Here is a 25,871-nt window from a genome sequence, read left to right as displayed (position 1 = left end):
CAAGCCCCACACCCTGCCCCCTGCAGCCCCAGCCTCTGAGCCAGTTCAGGCCACCCCCTTTACCTGAGCCCCACTTACAGGCCTCCTCTCTTCTAGAACCTACCCAGGATCAAGCCTGTTGTCTCTCCTCAACCCAAGATGTCTGCCAGGGGTGCTGTAGAAGTGATAGCAAGGGACGTTATGGACACAGACACACAATGTTTTACCACCAGAGAATGGCTAAAAGTTTACAAATGACAGTAAAATGCACACCATTATTTATTGGAAATAACATAGAACCAATGAATTTTTTTTTTTTTTTTTGAGACAAGATATGTAGCTCACGCAGGCCGGCTCAAACAATCCCAGGCCTCTGCCAATTGAATGCTTTCGCTGATTGAAGAGCAGACGTTTATCTAACGTGCTGTGTGTCAAAGGACAACTTGTGCGGCTTATTCTTTCCTACCACGGGTGCTTCCCAGAGACCAAACTTTGGTCACGTGCAAAGCTGGGTTTGCCGGTATCAGACATGCCCACCCAGCGTTTACCTATGTTCTGGGGATTCGAACTCTGGTCTTCATGCGCCATCTCCCCAGAGCCACCTACCTCTCTCCTTGGTTTTTTAAACAAATTCTCCTTCCATAGCCCAGGACAAACTGCACTCACCGTGTAGCCCAGGCTGGCTTTGAACCTCTGATCTTCCACCTCCACCTCCCAAGGGTCAGGACGGCAGACTCACCACACAGTGTTGACCCTAAGGGCTGGTGTGAGTGAAGCTGGGTCCCTCGTGTCAAGCCTGCTCTTCTATGGGTCTCTGGGGGCTTCACCACCCACCGGGAACCAAGACCAGAAACCAGAGCAGAACCCTCCTGCTGCCTTACACCTCCTGTAGGGTGGCTTCCAGCTATGGTCGGCTAGCATCTCTGGGGTCTGTCCCCTCTAGGGCGCTCTGGTGGCCATGCTTTCGACGATCCTGACAGGCATCCCCTCCTTCCCTCCCGTTCTCCCTCCCCGATCTGGTCCTGCATCTTCCTGTGCCTTCGGTATACTCAGGTCCTGCCCTGCTCTGTTCTGCGCTAAGGCAGGCTCCCAGAGTCCAGTGGTCACTGTTTCTTGTCTCTCCCCTTGACTCTGCAGACCCATGTCTGGTGCATGTTCCAGCCTCTGCTTTTGCAGCAGAACCGGGATGGGCTCCTCAACAAGTCCTCACCTAGAGTGGAATTCAGCAAGCAGGCCAGGCCCCTCCTCTCCATCTCCATCTTTCAGACCCCCCTGTCCCCCTTAAAAGCGGTAGGATGGGCGACATCTTGGATGGTGGGCAGCATGGCGCTCTCCTAAGTGGCCCATCTGCTGCTTCCCTAGAAGGGTCTCTGCCAGGCAAGCAGAGGAAATGGCATCACAACTGCGCGTGAATTTGTTGAGACTTTGCCACCAGCATCCCTCCATGGGAGACCCAAGGCCAGGTCCACAGTTGGCTCCCACTGGTGCCGTGGTGTCACTGGGAAGACATGGCCTCCCTGAACTTCAAGTGAGAAAGGAGCGGGGAAAGCAAGGGCTGGCGGTGGAGGAAGGTTGGATTTCTCAAGAGCAGAAGGCCCTCCTGAGGCCCCTTATTCAGCACCCACCCCTGCCCAAGGGTTGGCGGATCGGTTTTGATTTCGAACTGGCTTTGGCTGGAGTCCATGGCCTTGGAACCATGAGCCTAGGGTGGAGGCCACACATCTCAGGGCAACAGGGGGTACACCTGTCCTTTCTCAAGAGTCACAGGAAGTTGCTAAAGTGTCCAAAGAAGAACCTCATACTTCCTGTCCTCCCTGGTGATAGCTATCTCCACCCTGCTTCCCCACCCTAACCTGTTGCCTCACAAAGGTCAAAACAGGAAAGATAGAATCCATCCCAGTCACGTGTCCTAAAGAAACGGTATCAAAGATGTGACCCGGGAGCCGAGCCCCGCCTGGCCCCGTCTCTCATCAGTGTAACCCCAAGGAGACTTTTAACAATTACTCATTTCTTAATTGCTTTTATGTTATTGTTATTTTATGTGTCTAGATGGACTGCCTGCCTGTATGTCTGTGTGCCACATGTATGCTTGGTGCCCCCAGATACCCAGGAACTGGGGTTACAGATGGTGGTAAGCCTCTGTGTAGGTTCTGGGAGTTGAACTCAAGTCCTCTGCAAGAGCAGCAAGTGCTCTTAAGCGCTGAGGTACCTTACGTGACTGAGTGGATGGGTTCACGGCATTGACCTTGAGTTACAAGCCTTCCAAATATTTTGCCGTGGGTCCTTGCTGCTCAGAGACCCCGCTCTGACACAGACAGGTCAGTCATTTACTCAAGAACACGGTGCTTAAGCTCCTGCACTGCACATCCCATTCCCCACACTGCTGCCCATGCAAAGCACAGAGTCTGATGCAGATCAACAACCTGTGTGAGACAGATTGAGAACAGAAGGCACTAGATACACACATGAACCACAGAAACCCAGACTGGGCAAAAATGTCAGAATTCAATTTTACTGGACATTTTTATTTTGAGACAGTCTCATTGTAGCCCAGACTATTGTAGCCCAGGATGACCCTAAACATCTGATCCTCCTGCCTCCACATCTCTAGTGCTAGGACTATAGGTGTGAGCCACCACACCCAGTTTTAATGCAGTGCTGGGAATGTAACTCAGGGCTTCATGTATGCTAGAGTACCAACTCAGCCACATCCTCACTGCCTGAACTTTTTTCCCCTTCAGTTCTGGAAATCCCCGATGTCTCAAAATCACCGTCCCCAGGCAAGAATGCATAGGTAAACACGGGACCAGCCTTGGCCACAAGCCTTGGGGAATGGGAAATCACCCGCCCGGTTCTGCAATCTTAGCAGGCTCAACTCCCGCTCCCCATTGTAGGGTAGACTGTAAGATGCCAGCTGGTGAAAGACGTCGGGGCAAGGGCCCTCCTGAGCGCTCTGTGACCGTGGATGAGGTCCTTCGGATATCTGGGTTGCCATGCCTCCTCCATTTGAAACAATAGGTGGCTTTTTATCATCTGTGCCATGAGTTTCTATTCTCTCTCAGTGCCGGCCCCATGTCACCTGGAAAGATGTCACAGAACAGATGGGGAGAAAAACAGCCCAATTCCCCAGGAGCTTAGGTTGCAGTGTGGGTAAATAAGCCATTGCTTTGTATTGGCTCCTGGAGAGCCCGGTAGGCGCCATCTTCAGGGGTTAGGGGTCTTACTGACTCTCCTTCCAGGTTTGGCCCCTGGGGTGAAGGAGAAAAGGGCAGAGGTTAGAAATGGGGGTGATTCTTGCACAGGACCACTTGTTAGCACCAAAACCTGAGGCTATGCCAACCCACCCACCACACTAGAAGCCCAGAAGTGGGTCCCTGTCCTCGGGTGGTACCTGAGGAATGTGGGCATGGGCACTCCCAAGACAGAGCCCATGTCCAGAGGGCCCTATCCAGGAGGAGCCAGGCCATGGGAGAGCTGTCTAGGGAGCTCTGGTGTCTTCTTTGCATAAACTCAACTAGAGAGGTGCCTATGCATGGCCACAGTCCTCTGCAGGGCAGATAAGCTCGAAGGGCCCCATTCTCTGAGACAGGCTAACTGCACCCCCACAAAGCAGCTTCCGGTAGGAGGCTACGTACCCATAGTCTCTCTGCCCTACCACGACATGGGAGACACACACAAAATGCAAGTTCACCCAGGCATTGCCTCCATCGCCCATTGTGAGGGGCTGCTTTCCCGTTTCTTCTGTACCTCCTAGGGGGCAGACCCAGAGGGTTCTAGAAGCCATCTTGAGTCCCATCAGGCCCACCCCTCACTGGCTGCCACTGTGGGGAAGCCACAGGCAGATGTAGCCCTCTTTCTGCAGTGAGATTAGCAGGTCCCATGACAACCCTTGGGGGAAGAAGTTAAGACAGCTCCAGGAACACCTAGCCAAATCCAGAGCTTTTCATGATGCTAATAGAGAGTGGCAGAAACCTTCCCAATTAGACCAAACACGGACCACAGTAAAATCCAATCAGCAACCGGGTCCCAGTCAGACAGCTACCAGGAAAGGCCAGGCTCACCAAAGCCAGCACTCTAGTCCTCCCAGCTCTGTGACCAGAGCGCTAGGCCAGGGTGGAGGTGGCATGGCAGTTTTAGGGCAGCCAGAATGCAGGCTATCTCTCGGTCACTCCTCTGCAGGACTGGATGGTTTCTCAGCTCTTCATCTTATTGAGCTGGGTGGTTTCTGTCCCATCCCCAGATCCCCTGCCTGCTAAGGGGGCGGGGGTGCTTAAACTTCAGGAAGTGCCATCTCTCCCTCCTTGATGTTTCTGGAACTGAGTCTTGATCCTCTTGCTCATGGGGAAGAGAGTAGAGAGGAGAAAGAATGGAGGAGGGAGGACCAACTTTCATTTGGAGGGGATATCCAGAGGCTGGAGCACAAGTCCTGTGCTCAGGGAGGCGGGGCTGGAGTCTAGCCCTGAGCCTGGACCACTCATCGACACCCCTTTCCCCCAGCATCCTGCCCATGTTTTTCTGGGCAGTGCCAGCAACCTTCTGGTGCAGGAGAGCCTGGTAGGGGTGGATCCAGTCATAGCCAACTGGGATCTCCTCCCCATCAGGCAAGCAGGAAGCTAACATCAGGGTTGAAGCCTGTCCAGGAGGTTCTGGCCACCCTAGGGGAAGAACCAAGCCGTTGCTCCCACAAGGCCAAGCTCTGGGCCATTTACAACATCAAAACCGTGTCTGCTGCTGGCCCAGGCTGTCACGAGGTACCACAGTCGTCCTTCCAGTCCCTGCACAGGCCTCAGTTTACCTCTGTCGAACAGGTGGAGACGTGAGAGCTCAAAAGATCTGTGGTTGAGACACTCGGCGCAGCCACTGGGTGCGCACCTGACTGGCTGTACGTGAACCTGAATGCAAGCTAAAGATCCGGACAGTAACAAGCCGCACCCCAGGTGAGTGGGGATCGAAACTCAGGAAAGGCGCTGGCCACCAAACTGAAAAAAAATAAAAGTGTGAACCTACAAGTAAGAGCTGCCTAACAGGCTGGGCCTGGGCCTGCGATCCTACAGAGTAACGGCCCGGGACCAGGACGGGGTCTCATCCCCTGGACTGTATAAACTGGGTGTGTGGGTGAACCTCTATAACCCCAACCTGGAGGAGACAGAGGTGGCCTAGAGTTGCTCTTTCCGCTGTGTGTATCACATCCTTGGGGTCCTCCAACTACTGTTATTGGGAACATAAATCAGAACAATTGGGGCTGTTCTGCCCACAAATGCCCACACCCTAAATACAACGTGGGGTCCCAAATAGGATCCCTGGCAAGAGACCGGCATTTGTGGAAAAACTAGTGACGCTCAAATCAAGTCTGGAGTTTCGTCCTCAGAAGCAGGCCAGCTTAACTGTTTGCCCAGACAGGTGTGCCTGGGTTAGGAAAGACTGCCTGCACAGGCATCAGGAAGTGTCATGAGGTACCTCCCTACCGTCCTCGCCACTTCCCCGTAGGTCTGCTTATTTCAAAATAAAAGATTTCTTTAAAAAAAAAAAAAAAAGTTCACACTCTTTTACTCAGAATTTCACTTCTAAGAGTTTTATCTCAAAACTTATCGGAGCCTAAGATGGTCTTCAAGGAAGAAATAATAACAGTAAGAGCAGGAAGCCAGGTGTGTCAGAACAGCGGGATCAACCTCAGGTTGGAGGCCTCACTGGGCAAGAGAGACCCTGAGTCAAGCGACAGTAAATTGCAAAAGAATGATCTAGACGTTCAAACGCAGCTGGCTGGCTGCAGCACGCTGGAGCAGGGGTGAGCGGGTGTGGCCAGGAGGACCCACACTGTAAAGTGTTTATGGGTGTGAAAAAAAAATGCTTCCAGCAGAAAGCAGGAAGAGCCAGCCCGGGTGGCTCAGCCAGGCCCAGCTCACAATCAGGAGCCCGAGGAGATGCCCCAGTGTGCCACACTGCTGCTCACCTACCATCATTCCATCTTACCTGCATTCCGGGGATCTACAACAAGCGGGAGTTACGTTTATCAGGATGAAGGATTAGAAATTCCCTACCCGTATTAGTTCCTCAAAAAGCAGTTCCGTAAAATCACCGTATGACTCAGCAATTTCACTACTCGGTGTCCACCTGAGAAGTGAAAACTCATGCCCAAAACACATGCATTCGTGGATGAAATGTATGAGTGGGCATGCCATCCGCAGAACACGTGTGGGGGTCAGAGGACGACAGAGTCTGTTCCTTCCTGGCACCTCTGTGTGTGTTCCAGCTAGCCCCCACCTTCTTGCTGGCCAGAGACACTCTCAGTAATCGCCGACAACCAGAGACTGTCCACAGCACAGTGTCGCCAGGACAACCAGGTGATGGGGCACCATGCAGCCTGCACACGTTACAACATGGCTGCATCTTGCAGAAAGGCAGCATACTCTGTGACCATTTTCATACAAAATGTCCAGGATGGGCGAATCGGGGGAGACAGAGAGTTGATTCACGGTTGCCAGAAGCTGAGCCAGGAGTGACCGGTGATAGGGTGAGGGTTCTTTGTAGGGTGAGGAAAATGATCTATAATAAGATGGTAGAAGCTAAACTTAGTGGCACATGCCTTTAATCCCAGCGCTTGGGAGACAGAGGCATTGGGTCTCTGAATTTGAGGCCAGTTTTGTCTACAGAGTGAGTTCTAGGACAGCCAGGGCTACAGAGAGACCCTGTCTCAAACAAAAAAACAAACAAACAAACAACAAAAATAGTGATGGTCACTCTTTGTGAATATATTTTTAAAACACAGAAACATAAAAATAGTTAAAACAAACAAACAAACAAACAAAAAAAACCCCACTGCAGCTGGACATGGAGGCAGAGGCAGATGGATCTCTGTGAGTTTGAGGCCAGCCTGGTCTACAAAGTGAGTCCAGGACAGCCAAGGCTACACAGAGAAACCCTGTCTCAAACAACAACAACAAAACAAAATAAACAAAAACACTGCAAACAAAAACAACACTGAACTGAACACCTTATAAGGTAAACACTCTAAAAGGGCTGGCAAGAGCAAGCCATCAAGCCTGATGACCTGAGCTCACATCCCCAAGACCCAAAGAAAAGTGGAAGGAGAAAACCGCCTTCTGTGGAAGCGAGCACCGTGGGTGGAGCACTGTGGGTGGAGCATTTTGTGAAGGGGAGTGCGGCAGAGGAGAGCACATTGAAGGAAAGCATGGCGGCAGGTGTGAAACCACTCCACAAAGACAATAAGAGCAAAAGTGAATCTCATAATTGTCTTTACTTAAAAAACAAAACCTTTCTCTTGCTTATGAATGAAGCTCAGACCTACAGGCTCTTTAAGGGGACCTGGGTGGTATTCTTCTAAAAGGACATGGGAACAGAAGGGCTGGCAGACACAGCAGGCCCAACCTGAGCCATCCCGCCATGACCCGGTGGGGTTGCTGGGCCTGGGTCCGGCTTCTCAGCACTCTGTCCCGGTAGCTCCGTGCCGTCCTGAGGCTCAGCAGCCCACCTGATGACATTCTCTACCAGGTTTAGCCGGCCTTGGGGCTCTGAGCAGCAGGCCTTTGACGAAAGGTGCCGTCTCCTGGCCAGCGCCACCTGTGAGAGCCGGCGTGGTGATAGAAGGTGAGGAATGTGAGGAGGTGGAGGAAGTGGGAATTCCGCAGCTCAGCGCCTGCCAGCAACCAGCTGGGCAAACCAGCGCCCGGAGTGGCAAGGACCAGGTCAGGTCATCCTGGTAGCCAGCAGCCTGTTCCTCCCCTCCTGGATCATGCCTCAGTTTCTGCAAGGAGCTCAGCTCTGTGAGGTCCTGGGGATGGTCAGCACAGGACACAAACCAGCCACAGACTGGGGATGGAACCTACAGATGACACGGGAGGCCCACAGCAGCCCTCCTGTCCTTCACGCCCCAGTGTTCCTTTCCTGCCTCTCCTAGCTGCTTTCAACCAGGAGAGTTGGGTGGCTTCTAATACATAATGCCCCTTCTTTGTCTTAAAACTGAGCCAGGGAACAAGACATGATGATCCCAGGCATGGTCGATCCCAGGCTCTGAGTGCCCGCCACACAAGAGGCACAGTATCTTGAGTTCATCTCCCCACTCAGGGGAAGGCTTGCGCCAGGCTGGAGCACCACCCACCGTCAGAAGAAACCAGTTCAGTCCAGTTTGATCTGGCTTCCAAATTTGCGACTTTTCCCTTCCTTTCTTTCTGTTCTTCCTTCTGTCTTTCTGTTCTTCCTTCCTCCCTTCCCTTGCTTCCTTCTGGAGTCAGAGTTCAAGGGCAGGAAAGCTGGCTTAGAGTAGCCAGGTCAAACAGGTTTGTTTTGGTTTTTGGTCTGCTTGTTTATTGGTGTTTTTTTTTTTTTCTTTAATTCATTCACTCTGCGTGAGAATGTGTGTATCATATAAAAGTGAGAGGACAATTTGCAGGAGTCCGTCCTCTCCATGTCAGTGCAGGCATGGAACTCAAGTTGTCAGGATTGTGGTAGCTGCCACTTCTATCCGCAGATTCATTGCACTGGCCTTTTATTGTTCTTACTGTGTGCTTGGGCGAGGATCTTGCTATGCAGCCCTGACCAGCCTGTAACTCAACACGTAGATGAGGTTGGCTTGTGTCCTCCTGCCTGCTTCCTGAATGCTGGGTCCCAGGTATGTGCCACCACACAGGCCCCTTTGTGTCTGGTAACCCAAACCCATCTCTCCTGGCTGAGCCACCTTCACTGTGGCCCCTGACGACACTCACTTGTGGCAGGATGGGGCCTTGGGCTGACAAGCCTTTGCCTTCTTTTCTTTCTTACAAGGACTCGAATCCAGCCTAGGCTAGAAAACATTTCAGGGTGACTCTCTGGCAGCCCCATCTGTTGGCTGACCCATCAGCCTCGCGGTGTCCAGTTCTGGGCAGGGCTGAGGTGTGGAAGTGTCAAGAAAGAGGAAAGTCCAGTTCCTGCCCAAGTATGTCTGGGGCCCTGCCTCACAGCCAGGTCCAAAGGCCAAGGGCTGGCTTCAGGGTCTTCCCTCTGAGAGGAAGGGCCTAGGGAATGAGGAGGCCACTGCTGCCCTGCGTCACAGCTTGTAGACTGGGGATATAATAGCAAGGCCTGGGTGTGGTGCCTCAGTCACTAACCACAGGTTGCTGAAGGACCTAGGTGTGTGTAAGTACCTCTGGATGTTGTGCAATTACAGTGGGCAGAGATTTTGACATATTTGAAGGGGAAACGAGGGTGGCCACAGGCTGGAGAGGTGGCTCTGGGTAAAGGCTCATGTGGTACCTAATGACCTGAGTTCGATCCCCACCTAATGACCTGAGTTCGATCCCCAGGACCCATACTGTAGAAAGAGAAAACAACCAAGTGTGGTGGCCCTTGCCTTAGTATCCCAGCACTCGAGATACAGAGGCAGGAGGATCAATGTGGGTTCAAGGCCAGCCTGGTCTACAAAGCGAGTTTCAAGACAGCCAAAACTACATAGAGAGATACCGTCGGAGAGAGAGAGAGAGAGAGCAAGCAACTGACTCCCAGAAGTTGTCCTTTGACCTCTACATACAGACACACACAACAAAGAAATGTACTAAAATGTGTATAGACTATGTGCCATGCTGTGTCTGTGCGTGTGTGTGTGTGTGTGTGTGTGTGTGTGTGTGTGTGTGTGGACACTTTAGAAAAGGAACCAGTCATCCTAGACTCCTAGAGGCTGAAACCAAGCGGTGTCCAAAGTGTAGGAGTGTGAAGGGCCCTGTGCCCCAGGTGAGCTCATGGCTGAGCTACTCCTGGTCACACTCTGAGTGTGGCCCATGTGTGTGTCAGAATAAATGCTCCTCCTCAGCAGCCCACAGGTGAGGAGGAGGTACTGTGGTCCCTGTCCCTTTATAGAAAGTCCGAAGTGGATCTGAGCAGAACCTGTTCCCTGGGGGCTGCCACCTGAGGAAGTTCAAAGTCCCTCAGATCAACAGGCCTGTGGGCTCGCTACAGCGTTTCCTTAAATTAGGTATTTCTGAGCTCAGCCCAGCTGTGCTGAGTGGGGAATGCTGCCCCAGACCCTTATTCATTCAGGGGCCCACAAGTGATGCTGACAGCTATCGCCAGCCCCTCCCCACTGGGGAATCAGACCCAGAAGGTCCAGGGCATGAGGGAGCCCTCAGTCACCGTTGGTCAATTTTGTATCTGCCTGGTGTCACCGGTCGGGATGTACTTGAGGCCCCGCTTGTGCTCCTCTCTGGGAAGTCCCCGGTCTTGCTCGGAGACAGTGCTGAGGAGGCTCTCAGTCAGCACAGGGTCCACCCTTCCTCATGGCAGGCTGCTTGCCACAGCAGGCCGGGCTTTGTGGGGAAGGGTGAGGTTTGGGGGCTTGGGGTTGGGGTCAAAGCCTGCCAAAGCTGTATCAGCCTGGAAGCTGAATCTCCACAGTGAGAGAAGAAAGGGAAAGGCACAGAATGTTCGCCCAAGAGGGAAGGGCCTATGCAGAGGTACAGGGGCGAGGCTAGTGAGGTTGCTGAGATTCAAGGTTGACTGAGGATGGAATCAGTGTGCCCCAAGCAATCACGGCGCCTCCGGGTCCACCTGTCCCCCAGTCACAGGCTGAAGCCTGGGGCACAGAAGATGAGAAGCATCCGGGAGCATCCAGCCCTGGTCCCCTTTGTCTCCCTTTCCTGGTCCAAATAGCGGAGCTCTGGGGCCACAGAGAACAGGGAGGGCTTTCCCAGCCTCACGGCTCCCCTGCTTCCTGTTCCTCATAGCATCTCAGCTCTTACCTCTTCTTGGATGCAGTAAAGACGGTCACACTCACCCCACCCCAGCTTAGGACCCTCAATGCCCTCAGGTAAGCCCTTCCTCACCTCAGATGAAGGTCCATGCTGGCGGTTGCTCTACAATGAAGGGGTGAGGACCTTCCCTCCTTGCCATAGGCCTCTAAGCTCCCTTGTAAGGTGGCAGGCTCACGGCAGAGGGGATTCTCAAAAGGAAGTTTTAGCATTAATGTATCTCTCTAAGCCGTAATTGGCCCTATGCACGTAGATGAATTACCACACTCAAGTCATTTGTGCCCTTGTTTCCTTGGCATTTGGGGAGCTGCCGAGGTGTCTTAGTGGGCAAAGGCACCTGCTGTCAAGTCGATGACCTGAGTTCAATCCCCAGAACTTGCATGGTAAGACAGAGCCAACTTCCGCAGGTTATCTTCTGACTTCCACATGCTCACACACATATGTGCATATGTTCGTGTGTATGTGTGTGTGTGTGGTACTTTGCTGTTAGGAAAACCAGCCTGAGGTGTCGTGGGTGTTTACAGACATGTCACTTTGTCTAGGTCTCTGAGCGGCCTAAGTTCTGGCTCTTTATATGGCACCTCATGTCTCAGGCTGTTTTCTTAGCTGTAAAGTGGGATGACCCTGACACCATCATGACTCAGGACTCAGCCCTCTGGACTCAGCACTGTGCCACCACCCAGCACAGCACTGAGTCCAGAGGGGCCCCGTGGGCAGCTTCAGCATAGAGGCAGGCCCAAAGCTGGGGGTGGTGGCTGTGGGCTGTAAGCTGTCCTGGAGGCCCTGGGGCGAGCCTGCCCATCCAGCCCAGCCTGTACCAGTGCTTCTCTGGAGCACCCTCATGGCTTCAAAAGCTGGGTTCCACACCCCACGGCCTTCCCAGATGGGCACTGCCCCCAGCTATCCCCACAGGTGACTTTCTGTGCTTTCCAGGCTAGGCTGCAGCATCAGAAGAGCAGGGACTAGACCTCCTCTTCCCCAAGGGTGCAGGAGTGTTCCAGGGAGGATTTAACATTTTAAACATTTTAAACATCTGAAGAGTCTGGCTGTAGCCTGGTTGGTAGAGTGCTCGCCTAGCATGCCCAAGTCCTGGGTTCCACAGCTGGCACCTCACACACTGGGCATAATGGTGCAGAGCTGTAATGCCAGCATGCCACAGACCAGCTTCTGGTTGAATCGTCTGGAACTGTGGGGTTGTTAACTGGCAGGAGCAATCTCCTGAATCCAGGGCAGGGTACGCAGATTCAGGTCTTTGCAGTGATGAGTGGTAGTAGACTTGGCCCTTTCTTGCATTCTCTCGGTGACAGGCTGGTGACTGTCCATCTATGTACTGTCCCTCCCACAGCCCCCCACCCAGGCCTAGAGATACAGTTCTCTACCAGCAGCCCAGAGGGATTGTCAAAATAGCCTCCCACCCACGCAGCGCCTTTTCCGGCAAGCTCAGCCTGCCTCATCCTCCACCTGCCGGTCCTCGCCCAGGTCAGCACCCCATGAATCACCGCAGGGCCCTCCCCTCCCTCCCACACATGGGCACCACCTTCTGCCCTGCTGGGCCTCCTCCTATATACCTGTGCCCAGACAGTACCCACCCATCGATCTACCTGCTTCCTGCTATGACACCTCTGGCCCTTGGGGTTTTAATTTTGTGTGAGTAACAGAGTGACCCAGATAGGTGTGTAAAGTCTAGATTCTGACTCAGTGGGTCTGGCCCGGTTGAGCCGGTGGGTTTTGTGAAAACAGCCCAGGTAACCCTGGTACATCTGTCACGGCCTCCTCCTCTGGCCATTGCTAACAACAACAAAACAATCAGCCTGCTTCGTGGCTAACCAGCTCTACCTCCGGGAATCTTCCTGAGAAGCCCGGGGCAGGAGCAACCCTTTGTTCCCATTTCACAGCTACAGAAACTGCGGCAGAAGCCGTCTGGGAGAGCAGGGGGTCAGTGGGACACCCACACACCCCACAGTGACACTCTCAGTGACAGCTGTAGAAAAAGATGGCAGTGAAAGAGCAAGTCTGTCCCCGAGAGCCACTTAACTCAGGGGGAACTCTTGGATGGGAGATGGTTACAAAGCTGATGCTTGTATGAAAATGCGCTGAGGTTTGCTCAGGATCTATGACTCCGTGTTCATTAGCTCTCGATAGAAAAGACTGTTAGGGGCTGGAGACATGGCTCATTAGTTAAGAATGTGCATTATTCCTCCAGAGGATCTGAGTTCGGTTCCCAGACCCCATGTCAGAGGAACCAATACCTCCATCACACACACACACACACACACACACACACACACACACACACACACACACACACGCGAAGGGGGGTGGATTGAAAGACAAAGAATCTGGGAAGACTGTAATTAAGAGCACTGGTTATCCTTCCCAAGGACCTGGGTTTAGTTCCGAATCCACACGGCACCTCACAGCTTTCTGTAACTCCAGCCCCAGAGATCCAACACCCTCTTCTGACCTCTGTGGACAATGCACACAGGCAGGGTCCTGACACAGGCAAAGCACATATACACATAAAAAATAAAACAAAATATTCTTTAAATAAAGCGAAATCTTTTTTTTTTTTTTTCCTGAAAGAAATCACTTTGAGAGAAAGGCTAGGCGGACAAGATGGCTCCAGGGGTAGAGGCGCTCTCGACCCTTCAATGCAAGCCTGATGGACTGAGTTTGATCCCTGGAGTCCACAGAAAGGTGGGAGGAGAAAACCACCACACAGAGCTGCCCTTTCACCGCTGCAGTCACGCTATGGCACGCGCGCACCCACAAATACAGCACACACTAATAGTAATAATAAATAACAATTTCTAAAACTTTAAACGCCAAAGACTGGCATGTGGCCCAGTTGGTACAGAGCTCTTTCTGGCAACAACTAGAGAACAAATTGAGAAAAGATCCCAGATCTAACCCACAGGAAGCCAGGAGGCCAGGCAGGGACAGAGTCAGTCAAACCCCAGTCCAGAAAGGCTTGGTTACATTGGGAGCATAGGGCTAGGGTGGAGGGGACAGTGCTGGGACCCTGAGCAGCAGGACTTCCTTCCTTCCTTCCTTCCTTCCTTCCTTCCTTCCTTCCTTCCTTCCTTCCTTCCTCCCTCCCTCCCTCCCTTTCTCCCTCCATTCTCTCTCTTCTCTATCTCTCAGTCCGTGTATGTGTCAGAGGCTTTCTATATCACACCATCATGACTGGCTTGCAGGACTGTCTTCAGGTTGGGAACGAGGAACTGAGCCACCAAGAAGCCAGTGATGGTAAGGGGCTTTTCCCCAAGAGTGGGGATCTCAGCCCAGGTAGACAGTTCGACCGCTCAAAATCCATTCCCTAATTGGTGCATTTGGTTACAGAATCCAAAGGACGCAACTGGGATCCCTGTGCTCCAAGTGCCTGGGCACTCCAGCTTGGCAAACTTCATGAGCTGGGGCCTCTGCCTGCTCAGCCCCTCTCCTCCGCTCCTCATCATCTCACGAGTAGGAGCATCACCAGGACCCCCTCTCCGCTCTAGCCACACCTGCACTCAGGTGAGTGCTCCATTGGCCTCCCTCCAGTCACCTCCAGCCCAGGGCTTTGGGGAGCCTGTGTAGATGATATGGCTCATGCAGATATGTTTTTATAACTAATGAAGCTAAATGATAAATGATAATCTAAGACAAGATATTTGACATGAGAAGTGATAGATTCATAATCTGAAAAATAATTGCAAGCTCTCTTAAGAGCAAACAAGAGGGAAAGAATACACAACATGAAATTTAAAAGGTAGAAGCTCACAAACAGAGACTCAGAAGTTAGTGGCGCATACTGTTTTTTCGAAGGCCCCAGGTTAAATTCCCAGCATCCACATGAGGCAACCCACAACCACCTGTAACTTCAGCCCCAGGAGATCCAATACCCTCTGTGGCCTCCATGCGTATCTGTGCACACTTGGCATACACACACAAACACACACATGATTATAAATAAATTATTTTAAAAGCTCACAAATGAAATGAGAAAGCACACAGTGAGATGTGGAGATCCATAAGCTTATTGACAATGCCACTGTTCACTGACTGTTAAATACAAGCAGCACAATACAAAACAATGAGGACAGCAGGGACTCACGGTTTAAAAGTGTGTGAGAGAGCACACCTTTAATCCCAGCACTTGGGAGGTAGAGACAGGTGGATCTCCATGAGTTTGAGTCCAACCTGGTGTACATAGAGAGTTCCAGGACAAGCAAAGCTGCACAATAAAACCCTGTCTCAAGAAAGGAAGGAAGGACAGAAGGAAGGAAAGAAGGAAGGAGAAAAAGGAAAGAAAGAAAGAAAGAAAGAAAGAAAGAAAGAAAGAAAGAAAGAAAAATAAAAAGAAAGAAAAGACCACTTATGTAGCTCAAGAGGTAAAGGCACTTGCTATCAAGCCTGATAAGCCAAGTTCAGTTAACAACACATATTTCAGCGTGTGTTCTTAGAGTGAGTTTTATTTCCTTCATCGTGTGTGTGTGTGTGTTTACAGGTAATTCTGAGCCCTGACTTTTTGGGTGTTCCCTGTGGCTCTGAGCGTTGCATTCTTTCTATGTGGCACATAGGATGTGTCGTCTACTGCTCTTTAATTTTCTGTTTTGTTTTTTTCATTGATGGACATTGAACCCAGGGCCCTGGCATGCTGGGCAAGTGTCCTGACAACTGAGCTACCTTCTTGCTCTGTAATGTCTCAAGCTTAATCTTGTCTGTGATAGTCACTAGACTGAGAAAAATCTCAGTTTCCGTTTGCTCCCCTCAGTGCCTAGAACAGAGCATATTCTCAGCGAACAGCCCAAGAAAGAATGCATCACTCTGTGGCCACACCCTCGAAAGCCGGCTCTGCTGGGCCGGCTGGCCTCACAGCTCTGGCACCCTGCCAGTTCTCGGTCGGGCTTTGGCTGTGTGGATCGTGACCTCCTGTCAATCTAGTCTGTGAAGGTGCGTGGTTATTTTTGCTGAGTGACAGGGCTGTCTGTTTAGAGCACAGGTCGCCGCTCCACTCCTTGGGCATCCTGTAATTAATGAGCCAGTGTTTCCTCTTGTTTCTGATACACAGTGGGCATTGGTTCAGCAGACATAGCTCAGCTCCCCTACCTCAGCTGCTGGAGGCCTTCCTCCCTTCATCTAACCCCTGGCCTGCTGGGAACAGCCCAGTCCCACCAGCTCCTGCCCTGAGCAGTAAAGTGGGCTTGCAAGTTAAACTGGTCTGCTGGACACTGGTTCTCTCTACAAGAGAACCCACAGCATTGCTTCTCCTCAAATCCAACAAGCAGAGCCTCGAGTCGCCCTTGGTCCTGGAGATGGGTGCTCATTCCGGTTTCACCCTCTGTAGAAAAAAACACAGGAGCCACCCAGTTCTGTTACAGGAGTCTGTACTCCTGGCGCTGAGGAGGTAGAGACAGGAAGGTCAGAAGTTCAAGGTTATCCTTGACTATAGAGTGAGACAGCCTGTGGCTGCTTTTTCTCCTCAAATAGACACATGTTGGCATATCCAAGGGTCTGGAAGGAACAGGAAGAAAAGACCTAGAAGCTGGGCTGTGAGCCTCTGTGACTCCAGCTCCAGGGGATCTGACCCCTTCTCCTGGTACCTGCTGGCAACTGCACTCGTACCCTCATACAGACATACATGCATACACATAATTTAAAATAAAACAAATCTTTTTTTTTTTTTTCAAGACAGAGTTTCTCTGTGTAATAGAGCCCTGGCTATCCTGGTCCTGTAGACCAGGCTGGCCTAAAACTCACAAAGATCAGCCTTGCCTCTGCCTCCCAAGTGCTGGGATTAAAGGCATGCGCCACCACGCCCGGATAAAATAAATCTTTTTGAAGTCTTTGTAGATATAGTTTCAGGCCCTACGTAGCATACAGGCACCCATCCCTCAGCTTTTTTTGAAATAGATTCAGGAACTGCAGAGTGCAGCCATGTGCTGGAGACGGCTGCCCTCGCTCAGCCCCTGCCTTCCCCCCTGAGCCAGGTGGCAGAGTGGGCAGGGCGGGCTTCTGTGGGGAGCTATCTGGGTATGGAGAGTGCTGAGCAGCATGCCTGGCCTCTTTCTACCCAGAGCATCAGGATATGTCTCTCTCTCTTTCACTGTGTGAGTGTGTGTGTGTGTGTGTGTGTGTTAAGTACCCCACGTTATGACAAAAAAAAAAAAAATTGTCTCCGGGGCTGGCGAAATGTCTCAACAGATAAAGGAGCTTGCCACCAAACCAGACAACCTGAGTTCAGTCCCAAGAGGACCCACATGATGGGAAGAGAGAAGCGATTCCATTAGTCCTCCAACCTCTATGTGCACACCATGGCCTGCACGTGTCCACACACATGCACACGCTAAATAAACAGATGTAATTTTAAAAATTTAGAAATGTCTCCAAACGTTGCCAAATGTTTCCTGTTGGGCGTGGGGAGAAGGTCACGGACAGTCTTATGACAGCTGTGCAGAAGCCAACCTTGAGACTGCCTCTGGCCAGGTCTGATGCGGCTCGGGGTGGCTCCTCGGTGCCCCTATTGGCCAGACGTGGTACTGCAGGTGGGAAGGCCGGGACACCGGATCTGCTTCTCCAGGAAGCTTTTTCTCGTCCGGCAGAGAGAAACGATGAAAACCCACCATGGGCCGTGGCAGGGGAGGCATCCTCACCCTTGGGATACCAAAACTGCAAGTGAAAGAGGAGACCGGGGCCGACTGTGCCAGCAGCCTACGGCCTGGCCCTTACCGAGAGGGACAGAGAGATTCACGCATCCAGCTGAAGAAGCCCAGGCCTGGGGCCCTGGCACCGCGGAGGTGTACACACTCAGTGTCGGCAGAAAATCTGCCCTTCCGAGAAGTGACACGTTCACCCTGCTGCCCTGTGCGGTGAACCCTGACTGAGCAGGCGCAGTGTTGGCTATGTGCCTCCGGGCACAGCCCGGGCGTCGAGGCTCCACGGAGGGCATCCTGGGATCGGTCACCACCAGACACGTGACCCACGGGGAATCATTGACCTCCTTGTGACTCAGTGCCTTCATTTGGGAAGTGGGAGTGATAAGAGGGCCTGACTGGACTGGGGCAAGATGTCAAGATGGACGTGACTAACCAGCTGTCAGCAGTAATGTGGTCATCTGTGCTCAACAAATGTTAGCTAGTCACGTGTTGGTCGTGTCCTCCGAGCTTGGAACCTGGAAGCTGAAAGGCTGGTTGGCTAAACACCCGTGCCCTTTCAACCTACGGAATGCCGGACAGCACGGGGCAAACGAAGCAGGGCGCGTCTGTTTAGACGAGTAGGGACTGGTGAGAAGTAGTGAGAAAAGGTTCTCTTCCGAAGTGGAAAACGTAGGCAGAGAAGCATGCAGACTTAGGGCTTATCTGGCACTTCCGTTGATCGGTCATTTTGTTTTTAAGATAAGGTCTTGTACAGCCCAGGTTGACCTCAGAATTGCTGGGTCACCAAGGGTGACCTGGCTTACCATCCTTCTGCCTCCCCCTCCCACGTGCTGAGCTTGAACTCCGGTCTCAGGCGTGCTAGCCCCTCACCACCCGAGACACATCCCCGCCCCTTCATGGGTAAATGTTTTTCCTTTCTTCTTCTTTTTATTTATTTTTAATATTTTTATTTTATTTTTGAGATTACAATTTGCTTACATCATTTCCCCCTTTCCTTTCTTCCCTCCAACCCTCCCATATGCCTTTCCTTGTTCTCTTTCTAATTCACGGCTTAATTTTTCATTAATTGTCACATACATATATGTTCATATATGTCATATCATGTCTCCATATGTCAGTGGGCAAGGCTAAGCAATGGCCATTGCACTGCTCCCTTCCTCTTGGTCTGTGACCTCCATTTACCCCTTGCCATGTCAAAGCAACTAGCAGCCCTGTTGAAAGCTGCCCTGCCCAATGGGTGGTTCACAGCGCTGAAGAGTCAGTTACGGGCACTCCTGCTGGCAATCAGTCCGCCTGATGTTGCTTGTATGTGTGTTTTCAGGGTCACTAGTACTTTTTAAAACTATATACATAAAGCCATCTGTAGCACACATCCATAATCCCAACATGTGGGAGATTGTGGAAGGGGGGACACAGGTTTAAGGCCAGCCGGGCTACACAGGAAGACCCCATCTTAAAACACAGCAACAAAAGGTCTTATGTATATAAATAGATATGGCATTGTCTGCAGAGAGTATTTCTAGGACTGTCAAGAACCGTCGAGTCTAGGGAGAGGGCATGGGGATTGGAGTGCTAGCTTCCCCTTCCTTGGTGTTTGGATTGTCTACCTGAGCGATACTTCGGAAGGCTTTGTAGCCCAGGCTGAGAGGCTAGGAGAGAAGCGCCTCTGCCCCGGGCGCTAGAATCCATCACACACCCTAGCTTCAGCATGCTACAAAATGAGAGAGGTAGCTGGCCTCACCCCAGCACGTCTTTGACATGGGGAAATTTGAAGAGAAAATACAGTATTTACTTTTTGGGGGAGGGGTGGTTAGAGACAGGATTTCTCTGTGTAGCCTTGGCTGTCCTGGACTCGCTTTGTAGAGTGAGTCCAGGCTGACCCTGAACTCACAGAGATCCAAATGTCCCTGCCTTCCAAGTGTTTGAATTACAGGTGTGTGACACCACACCTAGTTTCAGTGTTTACTTTTAAGAGCAGGACATGAATAGTATGAGCCATGGGGATGAATTTCAGTTTAAAAATTAGGTGTGCAAGAAATCCAACTTCCAGGCCAGAGGGATGGCTGAAGGGGAAAAGGCCTTGCCGCTATGCCTGTCAACCTACATTCAATCCCCAAGGCTCACGTGGTAAAAGGAGAGAGTCCACAAACCGTCCTCTTGTGCACACACATGCACACACATGCACACACATGCACACACACACACACAAACACTATAATAACAACTGTCAAAAAGAAATCAATTATAGCCAAGACTGATGGTACACACCTGTAATCCTAGTACTTAGGGGTAGAGGTAGGAGGATCAGGAGTTCAAGGCCATCCTCTACTACGTAGCAAGTTTGAGGCCATCCTGGGCTACTTGAAAGCCATTCTAACTAATGAACAAAGAAATAAATAAATAAACAGCCATGCATCTTTTGCCTCTAGGCTAGAGGTAGAAAGTGACGAAGGCCACACCTGTGTGGCATTCTTGTGGACAGCCCTTGGCAACCTTCTTCATGTAAAGGATGGAGAGACCCACAAGCAAAGAGTTTTTTCCTGGGCACACGAGCTAGCCAGAGCTGTCACCTGCCCGGTGAAAACAAACTGATCAGTCTGAACAGCCATTAGTAAGTTCAGATCTATCTATGGGGACACACTGCATAGCCCAACAGCACGCCTCCTGCCTGCAGCCTGCAGGAGTGCCGGCAACTGACTCTCCGGAGGTGTGAGGCACCTGTTGGGCAGGGCAATATCCAACAGGGCTGCCAGCTGCCTTGGGCAAAGGGAGGTCACAGACTGGGAGGAACAGTGCAATGGTCGTCATGTAGCCATGCCCACGGACACGTGGAGACGTGCACCCTGGGACACCCACGTGCTCTTGGGCTGAGGGTGTTTGGGAACTGGGCAGCAGCTGGGACCACACATGGATGAGCTCTGAGCACGTGGGAAATGTGGGAGGATTCAGTGTGGGGAGCACAGCAGAGGGGGCCACATAGTGGATGTGGGAGGGCCCAGCCACCCCTGGGACATTCAGAGCCCTGGGAGCGGCAGTAGGAGGCGAGACGGGGGGGGGGGGGGGAGGGAGGGCGGGCACACGTGTGCAGAGGCCTGGAGCTGAGCGCACAGTCTTAGGGGAACTGAAAGCAGTCTGGGGAGTGGTAAGTGATGCCACAGGCTGAGCGTGGCGCCACGTGAGGAATGTGGACTCTGCCCCATGGGTGGTGGCAGCAGGAAAATGAGAAGATGGCGTTGACTAGAAAGCCCCCCCCCCCCCGCACCCTCACCTTTCAGCTGACAGCCACCCAGCCAGGAGCCACATTCCCACACCCTCAGCCAGTGCATTCAGGGTGCCAAGGACTTCCACAACCTTTCCCCTGGTGACAGGACTCTGGACCTGACCTGTGCTGTCCCCGTCTCTTCCGCATCCAGATAGAGGCCAGGAACGACTTCCAGTGTGTCCTATGCTGCTCCAACGCACAGTACCTGTCTTGACGATTACTCAGTGCCCACTGAATGAGAAACATGTGAGGAGATGGCTCGTGTGCCTTCCCGCTGGAGAGTCTAGGCTGGAAACGGGCAGGCAGGGGGACCCGAGGCCGAGGCTCTTTACAGTAGTCTAGGCGAGAACTGAGCTGAGGTGGTGATGAGAGCAGGGAAGGATGGGGACATGGACAGAATGAACAGGCCTGAGGGAGCCGATGAGAATGCCAGGTCCGGGGAAGAGGTCTCCTGGGCTCTGGCTTCAGGAGCCTGAAGGTCTGTTCTGGAGGAGGAGGCAGCACGTGAGGGGTGATGGAATCAACCTAGGCCTGCTGACATGACAGTCGTGCAGAGGTAAAGAGGTCCCACGTGGAACCATGAACTCTAGGGATGACACCCTGAGAGACGGGACTTGGCAGCCAACAGCCTGCAGGTGACGGTTAGAGACCCAGGGAGGGGTGACGGCCCAGGGAGGCAAAACAGAGAGGAAGCCAAGTTGAGGAAGAGCTATGGGGAGAAAGCCAGAGGTCAGAGCAGAAAGAAAGACGCACAGGAAGAAGCTCCAGGGACTAAGCATCCTGTTGGGGTGTGGGAAATAAGAGCTTGTGTGAGTTACTTTTCTCATCACCGTGACAAAAATACCTGAAAAAAAGCGGCTTATGGAGGAAAGGTTTACTTTTCTGGTTCGCAGTTTGAGCCTGTTTCCTCCTTCCTCAGGACCACAGCCCCCGGGCATGGTGCTGCTCATATTCCAGATGGGTCTCCCCTCCTCAGCTGAACCCCTCTGGAAACACCCTCAGAGACACATCTGGAGGTTTCCACGGTGATTGTGTAAGCCCAGTCAGGTTAAGCATCACAGTCTGCCTGTGTGCGCCTTACAGCAGAAAAACCTCAGGCCCAGGAGGCTGACCAAAACAGCCCAGGACACCGGCAACTGGACATACAGGGCCCATGCAGCCCTCAAATGATGCAGTTCCCAAGACTCTACCACGGGTCCAGGAAATTAAGAGCATCTTCATGGTAACCCCAAAAGTTTTCTTCAGGGCCCACTTTGTGGGCAGCGAGTGAAATGCCTGGCCCTTCCCACAAGTCGACAGTGGCAGCGGTACGAGAAAAGGGTCTGAGAGAATGGGAGGAAGGGAAAGAAGAAAGGACAGAAGGAGGGCAGGAGAAAATTTCACAAATGAAAAGCTCCTACAAAGCTGTCGTAATCAAAGAGTACAGGGCAGGTGACACTAACGGCATGGGGTCACAGGCTAATTGTATAGCGTGGAACACCCCCAGATGATTTGTGACAACAGTAAGACTGGACATGCAGAATCAGAGAATGCAGTGAGACCTGAACCCCACAGCTCACAGAGAACACGAGCTCATTGTGGGGAAGATAAAGAGGAGACTCAGGGCCTGAGAAACGGCTGTGCTTACAGCACTGCGAGCTGCTTTAGAGGACCTGGGTTTGGCTCCCAGGAGCCACGTGGCAGCTCACAGCCCCCTATAACCCTAGCTCCAGAGAACTCAATGCCCTCTCCTGTCCTCCTCACGCGCTGCGTGCATGTGGCACGTACACATACTTGGAGACAAACACATGCACATAAATGAAAAGTAAGGAAATCGTTTTTTGTTGTTTTTTTTTTGTTTTTTTTTTGTTTTTTTTAAGTGAGACCTGGAACTATATAGCAATGAAAAGTCAACAGCAGGGAAGCTGCTAGCTCTGGCTTGGGCAAAGGTGGCAAAGACTCGGGGGATCCTGTCAGGCTAACACGCAGACAGAAAAGGAAAAAGTTAGAGAGCAAAAGGTTGCCCCCCCACCCCCACGAAACAGGAGGACGTGGGTGTAAATCATGCTTCAAATTGCTGTAGGGCTGGAGAGTTGGCACAGCAGCTAAGAACACTTGTTGCCCTTGCAGAGGATGCGGGCTTGCCTGCAGCCGGCTGGGGCTTGCAACCATCTGTAACTCCCGTGCCCAGGTGGAAGCCATCTTGTGAGGGTCTCAGGCACTGGGCATACACATGGTGTGTGCATATACATGCAGGAAAACCATACACATATGCATATGTGTATATATGAAAAAATAATAAAGTAAATAGAGCTAAAAACGCTTCGGGGCTGCAGAGATGGCTCAGGCTAAGAACACTCGCCACCCTTCTGGAGGTCCTGAGTTCAATTCCGAGCACCCACATGGCAGCTCACAGCTGTCTTCTGGTGTGCAGATGTACATGCAGACAAAGTACCCATATACATAAAATATGTAAAAAAAAAACCCAAATCTCTTAAAACCCCCTTCAAAGAATTTGACACATAGGACAAACAGGAGCTGGGGGCGGGGATGCACACCCTCAATCCCAGCACTCAGGCGTGTTGGGGTTGCCCTGGTGCTCTGTGTATTCAGATGCTGAATTCTAGGCATTGATTGTTTTGTTCAACGATCAGTGTTGTGTAAACTTTGCTCCCCAGTTGTCTCTGGTTGTTTAATAAAGTTGCTGACAGCCAATTACTAGACAGAGGACGGAGGAAGACAGCATTTCGGCTGCCAGTCTTGGGGTCTCAGGTAGGGACCACAAGGTAGTGAGAGAGAAGGAGGAAGAGGAAGGAGAGAGAGAGAAAAGACATGGCAGATTAAGAACTAGCCTGATAGAGCAGAAATAGCCCAGGCAGGACCAATATGGCAAGTAACTCGGGCATGTGGCTGAAAAACAGAAAGACTAGCATAGAGGATTCATATAAATGATATCTGCTCAGTGATGGTGCCTACAGCTTGTTAATAAATCCAGTAAGTCTGTGTCATTTCTTTGGGAGCTAGAGCAGTGAATAGAGAGGCTCACCAAATTATAACATGTTGCTACGCAGGAGGCAGAGACAGGCAGATCTCTGAGTTCCAGGCTATCCCAGTCTACAGATGGAGTTCCAGAACAGCTAGGGCTACACAGAGAACTCCTGTCTCAATAAATAAATAAATAAATAAATAAATAAATAAATAAATAAATAAAACTAAAAGTAAAGGAAGAAAGAAAGAAAAGAGAAACTCAGCAGTCAGGAGACAGACAACTGAATGAGAGAATGGACAGAAAGCCTGACATCTACCTATCTATGCCACTCAACCATAAGCCTGACATAAGCCTGACAGGAGGATGTGCAGATGTCCAGCAGGCCTTGCAAAGACAGCCGGCTCCCCTAATTACCAGGAAATGAAAATCAAAACAGTAAAGTCAGGCCCAGCGCCTACCCATCCACCCTATTGGCAAAACTCAAACAACAGAGATTCACAACCTGGAGACTAGCCAGGACTCCATGGCAGGACTGTCCAAATAAATAAATGATATAATAATAAAAAAATTACTTCACATTAGTTGGAATGAGAGCAGTATCGTTTACACACTGTTGATAGGAGTACAAAATAACACAGCCATTGTTTCGTTCCTCAAAAACTTAATGATCCATGACAAACCATATGATTCACCAATCCCAAGCCTAGTTGGAGCAAAAAGAAATGAAATCAGTGGCTGGAGAGAGGGCTCAGTAGCCCTTGCTGAGTGCGTACTGCTCTTGCAGGGGACCCAAGCTTAGTTCCCATGTCAGGCAGCCCACAACCACCTCTAACTCTAGGAAAACCAGCGGCCTCTTCTGGCCTCTACAGACTGTGTGTGTGTGTGTGTGTGTGTGTGTGTGTGTGTGCAGCTCGAGCGTGTGGGTATACACACAAAATAAGAAAAGAAAAATTTAAAAAGAAAGAAAGTCAGTACTTTAGAGTGACAGCTGCCCTCCCAAGGCTCATTGCAGCATCATTCACAGAAGCCTGGCTATTGAGATTATTCACTGATAAGAATGCATAAAGTATGATGCACAGCCTAATAGTCCAACTCAAAAAAAAGGGGGGGGAATCCTGTCATTTGAGAGAACATGAACTGGGGGATGGAGAGATAGCTCAGAGGTTAAGAACACTGGCTGTTCTTCTGAAGGTCCTGAGTTCAATTCTCAGCAACCACATGGTGCTCATAACTATCTATACTGAAATCTGGTGCTTTCTTCTGGTGTGCAGGCACGCATGCAGGCAGAATACTGAATAAAAAATAAATAAATCTTTAGCCAGGAGTGGTGGTACAGACTTATATTCCCAGCACTCAGGGAGGCAGGGGCAGGTGGATCTCTGTGAGTTTGAGGCCAGCCTGGTCTACAAAGTGAGTCCAGGACAACCAAGGCTACACAGAAAAACCCTATCTCAAAACACTCCCCCCCCCCAAAAAAAAAAAAGAAAACATGAACTGACCTAGGGGGTATCATGTTGACTGAAGTAAGCTAAGGACAAAGGAGATTTGTGGGGTGTAGCAGGAGCTACACTGGCATCAGAAGAGAGTCCCCCTAGGACTAGGGGGGGGAGATGGTGGTAACATGATAATTGTCGTGAGTTAGGAGCATCCCTGCTGCCCTCCCTCTTCTCTCACCCTGCCCTTCCCTCTCCACCTTGCTCCTTCCCCTTCCCTAGTAGTCTGCTTTCTATTTTCAGATTGCCATTTTCTAGTTAGGGCTTTGAGAAAGGGTCTACTCTGTAGCCTAGGCTGTCTGCAACTCACAGTCCTACTGCCTCTCTCTCTCAGGAAAACCAGAGTTTTTCTAAGAGAGAAAGCAGACGGTAGTATTGCTCTCTGTCTTTAACATGACGGTGCTACAGACTCAGGGGTCACACTCAACAAGCCGACAAAAAGGCCAAACTAACTGAAGAAAAAAAAAAAAAACACCAAAAAAAGAAGACTTAGTCAATGTAGCCACATTGGGAAGAGAAACAAAGAGTTACTATTCATCTTCTAGGTCCTGATGAGAGGGCAGGATTTTAAAAGAAAGTAAGAGATATACATAACTAAACAGTCAAGGTTCCATTCCTGACCCTGCTGCAAGCCTCTCCTACAAGGTCACTGGACAAGTTCCTTTCCTTGGGCTTCTGTCTTTCCCTCTCCCAACAGAAAATTCCTGTTTTTCTGGGGAAATGCTAACTTCTTGGGGTCCACTTTCTTAATAGTCTGAAAGAGCAGAACATGAGTCTCTTCAGCCAGATAGGTGGGTT

The 25,871-nt window shown here is 51.2% G+C and overlaps 1 long non-coding RNA gene across 1 annotated transcript; it reads left to right on the top strand.

Annotated features, from left to right (window-relative positions):
• Positions 1–9,084: 9,084 nt before the first annotated feature.
• LOC132654214 (uncharacterized) lies at positions 9,085–17,095 on the top strand. The gene is made up of 3 exons (XR_009591866.1): positions 9,085–9,108; positions 14,055–14,228; positions 16,899–17,095. It is a non-coding gene; the product is annotated as an uncharacterized LOC132654214 (long non-coding RNA).
• Positions 17,096–25,871: the final 8,776 nt, after the last annotated feature.

The sequence above is a fragment of the Meriones unguiculatus genome, chromosome 5, assembly GCF_030254825.1.
Source record: "Meriones unguiculatus strain TT.TT164.6M chromosome 5, Bangor_MerUng_6.1, whole genome shotgun sequence".
Taxonomy (NCBI): domain Eukaryota; kingdom Metazoa; phylum Chordata; class Mammalia; order Rodentia; family Muridae; genus Meriones; species Meriones unguiculatus.
The sequence above is the reverse complement of the archived record's forward strand: the minus strand, read 5'-3'. Positions and strand labels throughout refer to the sequence as shown.